This window comes from Erinaceus europaeus (assembly GCF_950295315.1).
Source record: "Erinaceus europaeus chromosome 6 unlocalized genomic scaffold, mEriEur2.1 SUPER_6_unloc_58, whole genome shotgun sequence".
Classification (NCBI taxonomy): domain Eukaryota; kingdom Metazoa; phylum Chordata; class Mammalia; order Eulipotyphla; family Erinaceidae; genus Erinaceus; species Erinaceus europaeus.
Genome location: NW_026647167.1, coordinates 263,916 through 272,591, shown reverse-complemented (window position 1 = coordinate 272,591; position 8,676 = coordinate 263,916). Strand labels below are relative to the sequence as shown.

At 45.4% G+C, this 8,676-nt stretch overlaps 1 long non-coding RNA gene across 1 annotated transcript in view; it reads right to left on the bottom strand.

Moving 5' to 3' along the window:
* Positions 1–1,931: 1,931 nt before the first annotated feature.
* LOC132536221 (uncharacterized) overlaps positions 1,932–8,676 on the bottom strand; it is a 29,902-nt gene continuing 23,157 nt past the window's right edge. Inside the window, exon 4 of the long non-coding RNA XR_009547881.1 lies at positions 1,932–2,015. This is a non-coding gene — a long non-coding RNA (uncharacterized LOC132536221). The remainder of the gene's footprint in view (positions 2,016–8,676) is intronic.

The window sequence follows — 8,676 nt, the reverse complement described above, 5'->3', positions numbered from 1 at the left end:
TCTCCCCCTCTGTCTTCCCCTCCTCTCTCCATTTCTCTCTGTCCTATCCAACAAGAATGACAAGAATAATAACTACAAAAATAAAACAACAAGGGCAACAAAAGGGAATAAATAAATTAATTAAACTAAATTAAAGAATCCAGTTTCTAGCCCCCACTCTCCACCTGCAGGGGGGAATGCTTCACAAGTGGCAAGGCAGGTCTACAGGTGTCAATCTTTCTCCCTTTCTATATCCCCTAACCTCTCAATTTTTCTCACTCCTATTAAATAAAATGGGGGAGGGAATCTGTGTTTAGGGAAAAGGAGCTTTCCCATGTGTCTGTATCATCTCTTTGTCATAAATGACACGTTTACTGCTGGGATTCAGTGCCTGCACCACAAATCCCCACTGTGGATGTGCCTTGGTGAGAAAGGAGTAAGAGGCCCAGAGGTAGTCTGAGCACTAACTACTGTGCCAGGGCTGTGGGGCTCTTCACCCATTCACCATGGAATTAAGTGCCTTATGTATCTTGGGACTGAAAGTCTGGAGCTTTAATTCTAGTTCCATCTCTCTCTCCAGCCTGACACACTCTCTATTCTTTTGCAATTATCTTCTGGATATTTCTGAATGAATTCTGTTATGGTTGGCTTTTCTACCACAGCCTCTGTTTAGATGCTTAAAATAACTAGGTTCAACACTCAGAGTGATCTGATACAGTGCTAAACCCATCCACATGGAGGTGTAAAGATAAAACTTACTATACACAGGCACTACTATATGTATCATTTCATTAAAAAAAAATACACACACCATGATGCCAACCCTCACTTCCCTGGGCAGACAACTCTACCAATGTGTCCTGGAGCCCCAAATCCCCATATCCATGTTCCACCAGGGAAAGAGAGAGACAGGCTGGGAGTATGGATCCACCTGTCAATGCCCATGTCCAGCAGAGAAGCAATTACAGAAGCCAGACGTTCCACCTTCTGCACCCCAAAATGATCCTGGGCCCATACTCCAAGAGGAATAAAGAATAGGAAAACTTCCAAGAGAGGGGGTAGTTTGGAGATATCTGGTGTTGGGAATTGTGTGTGGAATTGTACCCCTCTTATCCAATGGACTTGACCTTCATAATTAAATCATTTTAAAAGGGAGAAAAATACACATAACATTGAGATTCACAGCTACAACATCCTTCTTATCTTACACACCTTCCAATGGCCATAGGCTCCCTGAATTACAGTTCATTTAAAAAACTCTGTTTTCCAGTTTTAAGCACTTACTTAAGGAGAAAGACATCCTCTGGCAAAGCAACTCATCTCTCACACAAGCAGTGCTGGATTAGAAGACCTCACACATCCAAGTTCAGTGTCACAAAGGCAAGCCTGAGGCTCTTCTTGCTGAGTTACTGCCAAGGCACAAGGACAACCCCACCATAACCCCCTTTCAGCTGACCCCTTCACACTGTCCTCAGGATGTCAGTTGTCTCTTCTCACACCATCCAGTTGCATGCCTTGCTGCCTCTGCATTTGCTGCCTATGACTTCTGAGGGATAGCTCTTGCCCAAATGCCCAAATCCACCTCAGTCCTCAACCATCCACCTCAGTGTTCTTGTCGCCAAAAAGGAACCCACTGCCAGCAGCTTCTCTCCTCAAGGTGTAAGCTTTCTACTTTTCACAACACCTCAGTGCACATCTGCCACACGGCTGAGCGGTTTCCTCCCCTAGCAGACTAAGGTCCTGCTTTCAAGGGGTCAAATCTGGGAAAACAACAGTCCCTGCAGGGTTCTGGCAGGTTCACTGACCTCGCCAGTCACTGGAACGAATACTTAGGAGACAGCATTTCAAGTGCATGAATGAGCACCACCACATCTGCAAACTGGACAAAGCCAGGTTGTCTCTACCAGGCAGGGAGAAGCTTGTCTGCCTACCTTGTCTGCAGAATCTTCTCTGGGCTTGCTTCTCCCCAGCGCTGAGCTGGCCTGGCTAAGGATGCACTTCTGTCTCGAGGCCCTGCTGAACATGGTCACTGCGGGCTGTGGATTGAGGGAAAAGTTGTCTCTGGGTGAGGATGAGCATGAGCTGGGAGTGTGACCCACGCCAAGGGCAGTGGCGAATCTGCTCTGAGCCCAAGGGGCAGGACAGGGACAGGGGCTGCAGTTCTCCATTACCCTCACATGGAGAAGGGCCCATCTCCACCCAGCGCCCTGAATTTTATTAGGTGCGCTCTTCCTGCATAGTAGGAATAATGATGTTTAAGTGCAAGGACTCCAGGATTTTCTCTAAAGGCATTTATTTATTTTGACACCAGGATTACCACTAGGACTTGGTAACTTCATGAACGATGAATCCACAGCTGCTAGTGGTCTTATTTTAAAAAATTTATATTTACTTATTTATTTTCAATTTTGTTGCCCTACTAGTGGTCATTTTTGTTTTATTTTTGATATATATAGAGAGAAATTGAGAAAGGTGAGATGAAAACTCAACAAAAAGAACACAATAAAATGTGGTCAGAATATACAAGTAGGTGACTCTCTAGAGATACCCCTGGCCCACAGACATAGGCAGAAATGCTCCAGTTCACTCATCATCAGAAATGTGCAAATCAAAACCACTTTGAGATACCCCATCACACCTTTGATATGGACTCCATAAGTAAAACAACAGAAGGTAAGTGTTAGAGAGGATGTGGAGAGAGGGGAACTCTACTGCACTGCCTGTGGGATGCAAACTGGTGAACTAAGTATGGAGAATCCTTAAACAAATAAAAAAGGAAATACCACATGACACAGCAATTCCACTCTTAGGTATATACCCCAAAGACAGAAAAGCACTGGTTCAGAGGGATATGTGCACCCCCATGTTCACAGCTGCTTTAGTCACAATAGCAAAGACCTGGAAACAACCAAAATGTCCTTTTGACAGATGCCTAGATTAAAAAAAGAGTATCATGCAGTAATCAAAAAGGATATCCTTGTGTCCCTTGGGATAAAGTGGCTGAAACTGGAGAAGATGATGCTCAGTGAAGCAAGTTAGGAGTAAGGACAACTACAGAATGGTTTCACTCATACATGGGATATTGAGTCTAAATGTGTGGGGAAAAAACAAACTGTAAACCTATTTCTAAGACTGTGTGAGCACTCTAGTGGTTTATCTATGGGTGTGGGGATGGGGACACAGACTGAATGTTTGCTAAGAAGAGGCTTCAATAACCCCACTAACTCCTGCCCAACTAGACACCCTCCCCCACCACCAGTGGGTTCTCTCTTGTGGAGGCTAAACTTTTTTTTCCCAGGCACAGCTCTGCTGAAAGACAATAATAACTAAGGCAAACAGACCTTGAGCAGTGGGTCCAAGTCCCACCCCTTAACCTTGCAGCCTCTGCTTCTGGGATGACTCCTTTTGTTCTCCAGCCTGTGCCCTGATATAAGGCTGTACCGCCCCTTTGTCTTGTGCCAGACTTATGAGAAAGACCTGAGACCCTGGTTCAAGCATAAATAAAAGGCTCCTTTCCTCCTCCACCCACCTCGACTTCAGTTATCTTGATTATTAATAGTGTTCCTCAGCAACCTCACTCTAGTTCAATCCACAGACCTACAGCACAACTCTACTGTCATGGGGGACATGGCCCAGGGAGGGGCTGGGCTCCGGGATGGGTGGCCGTGATGGCACCCTTGATGCAGCCCACAGACCTGCAGCCTCATTGCTCATGATGTCTCTGCCTGTGTGCACTGTAACAAGGACCACTTGAGAAACCTCAGACATGGCCACACTGAGCATGTTCTGCTCTTTCCTCTCCTTCCCTGCTGCTGGACAACTCTGTCCTCAGACAACCTCCCACTGGGTCCTGAAATGTCCAGGCATAACACCCATGGGAGGAGAGGTAGGAGCCCAGCAATGCCCAGGGGGACTGATGGCCACATGCCTCTGAAGCTCCAGTTACCATTCCTTCTACAAGGAACATATCTGAGCCAGAAAATAACTAGGACAGAACTGTCTGTGGGATTGAAAGTTGTTGGCCTGTTGGTCTCAGTGTTCAGAAGCAAGGGTGAGCCGCCACAGAAGACCTACTATGAGATTCTGGCCTCTGGATTTGGGAAACAGGATTAAGGCTGGTGTTTTAATTCAAACACTAGGGTGCAGCCCTCTTCATATTTGCCAGGGCCTGGAACAATGGGTTCAATCTCTGTGAAGGGCTTTGCCTTTATAAAGCTGGAGGCCTATAGAGGAACTGGTCTGACACCAGGACAGCAAGACATGAATCCAACTTGGCTAGTCTAGAGCCAGGTTTGCAACCTCTCTGGGGACAGGGTCATCAGGCATCATTATTAGAGCTGATTATGACTCAGGAAACTCACAGGCCTTCTCCATGTTTCTCTCCCTCTCTCTATTACACCACACACACACACACACACACACACACACACACACCATGCATAAAAATATTGACTTTTCTGTCCAGATACTATGTATTCATTTTCTCATTACTATATTTGTGATAACCAAGAGTACATTTTGCTTAAAGGAAAATATTTCTTTGAAAGGAAAGAGAAGAAAGAAATAATGAAGGCAAAGGGGTATAAACTAGTCCTTTCAGTTCCTTTGACACTCAGATACTTAATGCACACACAAAAAAAGCGGTGTCTAGAATTTAAATAATAGTACCAGATAAACAAAAAGATAATATACCTGAGATACCTTTCCTTCCTAGAAAAACTGAAATAACCCGTTTTAGTGAATCTAATATATTGTCTTGATAATGACTTATAATATTACTTATTTCTAAATGTATAGAGATTGTTCATGCAGTACAAGCACAAGTGTGTTATATAGAGGGATATAAGTAGATCTGTAAATTTTTGTACATCTGTTTTCATTCACTTCTATTATTACTGTCTTAGAATATATTGAGGAAGACTGAGAGCCTAAGGGAAGGAAAAAGAGAGTGGTAAGAAAAAGGAGAGAAAATGCTGGAAGACTGACCTTAAAAGAAGACTCAAACTGTGTACAATGATGCTGGATATGTTGCTGGATGGATCGGGGATGTTTTTAGATTTCTCTATTGTCTCAGGCAATCCAGGAAGTGATGCAGTAAGTGTATGTATTAGGCATGGACTCTATTCTGAGACTGGGATGAGGTAGGATTCAAATTCCCATTTGAAAGAAACTCTCTGTTTCATCCCACAGTGCCTAACCATGAATACCTGCTTCAGAACCAGGTTATTTTGAAAGAAGACAGGGATTTTTTTCCCTCCTCCTGGGTTATTGCTGGGCTCGGTGCCTGCAGCATGAATCCACCGCTCCTGGAGGCCATTTATTTTTTCCCCCTTTTGTTGCCCTTGTTGTAGCTATTATTATTGCCCTTGTTGACGCAATTTGTTGTTGGATAGGACAGAGAGAAATGGAGAGAGGAGGGAAAGACGGAGAAGGGGAGAGAAAGATAGACACCTGCAGACCTGCTTCACCGCCTGTGAAGCGACTCCCCTGCAGGTGGGGAGCCAGGGGCTCGAACCGGGATCCTTACGCCGGTCCCTGCGCTTTGCGCCACCTGCGCTTAACCCACTGCGCCACCGCCCGACTCCCGACAGGGATGTTTTTGACCAGTTTCTTTTTTTTTTTTTAATTTCTTAGTAGCCATTTTCTCCATACCATTCTAATACTCTCCCATCAATAATTATATATTGAGAAACTGTATTAGCTTGCTATGTAGTATGACCAGACTAGGATGTCTAGTTAAATAATTTTATTATTCTGACTTTTTTATTTTTTAACCACCAGTGTTATTGCTGGGGCTCATGCCTGCACTATGATTCCATTGCTCTCCGCAGTCACTTTTTCCTTTTCTAATTTGCCACGCCAGAGAGATATAGACATGGGGAGAGAAGGATAAAGGCAGACATCAGCAGCACTGCTCCACCACTTGGGAGGTGTTCTCCACTCCCTTCCCCACCCAGGAATAGGGTCCAGGGACTTAAAACAAGGTCCTGCCCCTGGCTCCTTGTGTGTGCTACCAGGTGCACCAATGCCAGGCCCCTGGTGACTCTTAAAACAAATACTGTCCATTAAAAGGCAGAAGTCTGACAGACAGTATGTGACAAGACTCAGTGCCCTCTCTGCTTTCTGTCTTTGCTCATAGAGGCATCCTTGATGTAGGACTGTATGTAAAGGAAACATTTCTATGGTGAGGTACATCATTCTCCTCCTGGACTTAAGACTGGTTGGGCTTTCTTCCTTTTCTCCTTCTATAATGCTCTCAACTAGAAAGTGGGCCAGGTGGCCTCCTGGCTCTCCACCTCCTCTCAGCACACAGGTCATCAAAGAATGTCCACAACTCATTTGCCAATGGATTCATTCTTTCAAAAATGGTTTTATGAGGATAACATTGCCTTTGTGTATGTACACACAGACACACACACACACACACACACACTTATGCTCCTGGAAATAGTGTGTCTGTGACAGCATCCAGGTGGATATCCTACAGTGATATTTACTGTTTAGAATTATATAATTAGATGACGATGACCACTGCATGACATAGGGGCAAGGCTTGTGCAATCTCTATTATTTCCAATAACAGCCTGGAAGTCTATAGTCATCTCTAAAGAAAAAGATTAAAAGACTCAAAGCTGTAGGTGCAACTGGCTTCAGAGGGTAACTCTGTCAACTCTCAGTTATGACACTGACCTTTGACCACTGACATCACAGCCCAGGTTCCTTGGCTACAGCGGAATCTTCAGTCTCGGAGACTGAGCTGAACAGTGCGCACAGTGCTGTGCCCAGCTTTCTCTTTCACATCAAGGAGTGAAGAGTAGAGGATGTCTGTGTCTATCAGAAAGTCTTCGAGGCTTTCAGGGTGTCTGGGCTGGCTGCCCTGCTTAAGGTATAGTCTGTTCACATGGCCTGTGTGACCAGCAGAGGAGGAGGAGGGAGGTCCCAGGACGTGCTCTGTGTGATGCCCACAGACAGAATACTCAGCTTCAGCCATAGTTATCAACAGTTAATTGTGCTCATGAGATTCCCTTCTGCTGATGCCAGAGAGCAGGCTTGAACTGTTAGCATCTGAGTCCTGTGGGCTTACTATGGGCACAGCCAAGGAATAGCTTAGTACTTCCTTGAGTTGAGAAACATTTGAATGTTTGGTTTATTCTCGGCTGATCATGGATTCCTGCCCCCCTCAACCCCAAAGTGATGACTGACTTAAAGAAGATTAGAGTCAGTTTTCCAGAATCCTGTTATCTAAGTGTGTATGTTAACCTGAGACCACAATGGAATGACTTCTTCACACTCTTGGATCTATGCAATCTGACCCCTATAGGTCACACATAGATCTGTTTAAAATTATTTTTATTAGAAAGGAATAGAGAGAGAACAAAAAATAAGAAAAAAGAAGCAGAGAGAAATGAAAAGGGGGAGAGGAATGGGTAGGGAGAGAGGCAGAGTCACTGAGGCAAAAACTGCAAATGATACTTGGGGTTGATTATGCTCCACAACACTCTAGACACTGTGCTGCCTTCAGGCCTTGGCCCTGTGTCCCTGAATTGGTTCTTTGAAACATTTCTCATCCTCTCTCCTTTGACCTCTTAGTGTCCCCTTACATTTTTTTATCCTTATATTTTGGGGTCAGTGTTAATTCACTACAGTGTGATTTGCTGACATGGGGTGTCTGCACAACACTCTCACCCCCACTCAGGTCCTCTCCCAGCACCAAGCACCAGGGCCCCTATACCCTCACTCCCCCTCACTCCCTCTCAGTGTCTCCTTTTTACCAGGTCCTGAGACTCTGCTACTTCCTTGTCCCCTGACACTGAAATGACAGGCCCTGTGCCCTGTCCTTTAAGCTTCCCTCCATTACCACCAAGCCCTGAGTGACCTCAACTCTCACAGGAGCTCTGTATAGCTCAAGACTCCTGAATTGGGTTGCTGAGCCCTTCTGGGGAACTAGACTCCTCTGTAATGCTCTGTGAGTGCTGACATCAGCAGGAGCCCCTGTGTTCCACCTGCCAGTGACAAACTGCCTTGTGGGTCTGCTGTGTTGCAGCTCTTCTGTGGAGGAGGGTAGTCCAGAAGAGAAGAACCTAGTGTTGCCTCATGGCCATATCCAGTTCTTCGGCTCTGGCAAATTCCAGAAGGGTCGGAGGTGGCAGAAAAGGCAACTGATCTTATATTCCAAGGTTTTGCTCATCTCCAACACAAAGTATGTACCTGCTCAACCTGAAGTTGGTGTAATGCACCAAAGTAAAAAACTCTGGGGTGGAGGAGTGGGGGGGGAATACAGGTCCTGGAAAAGGATGGCAGAGGACCTAGTGGGGGTTGTATTATTATGGGGAACTCTCAGGGAAAACTGAGAAATATTATATATGTACAAACTATTGTAGTTACTGTTGACTATACAGCATTAATCCCCCAATAAAAAATGACTAAAAGCAAGAAATACACCCACCATCTCCTTAGGAGAAACCCAGATGCTCGCAGATCGCTGGGATAGAAGCTTACAGTGCTGTGCTCTATTCCCTCTCCAGGTACAAGAGTCACTTCAGAATCAAGTACTTGGTGCCCCTGATGGACATGAGGGTGGAACCAGCATGAAGAAAGCCGCGAGAGCCCACACATCACTGGTCCTGGGCTGGGCTGAGCGCAGCTTCGTGGTCTCTTTTCAGTAAGACTGCAGCCAGGCCCTGCCTGTCTCCTCAT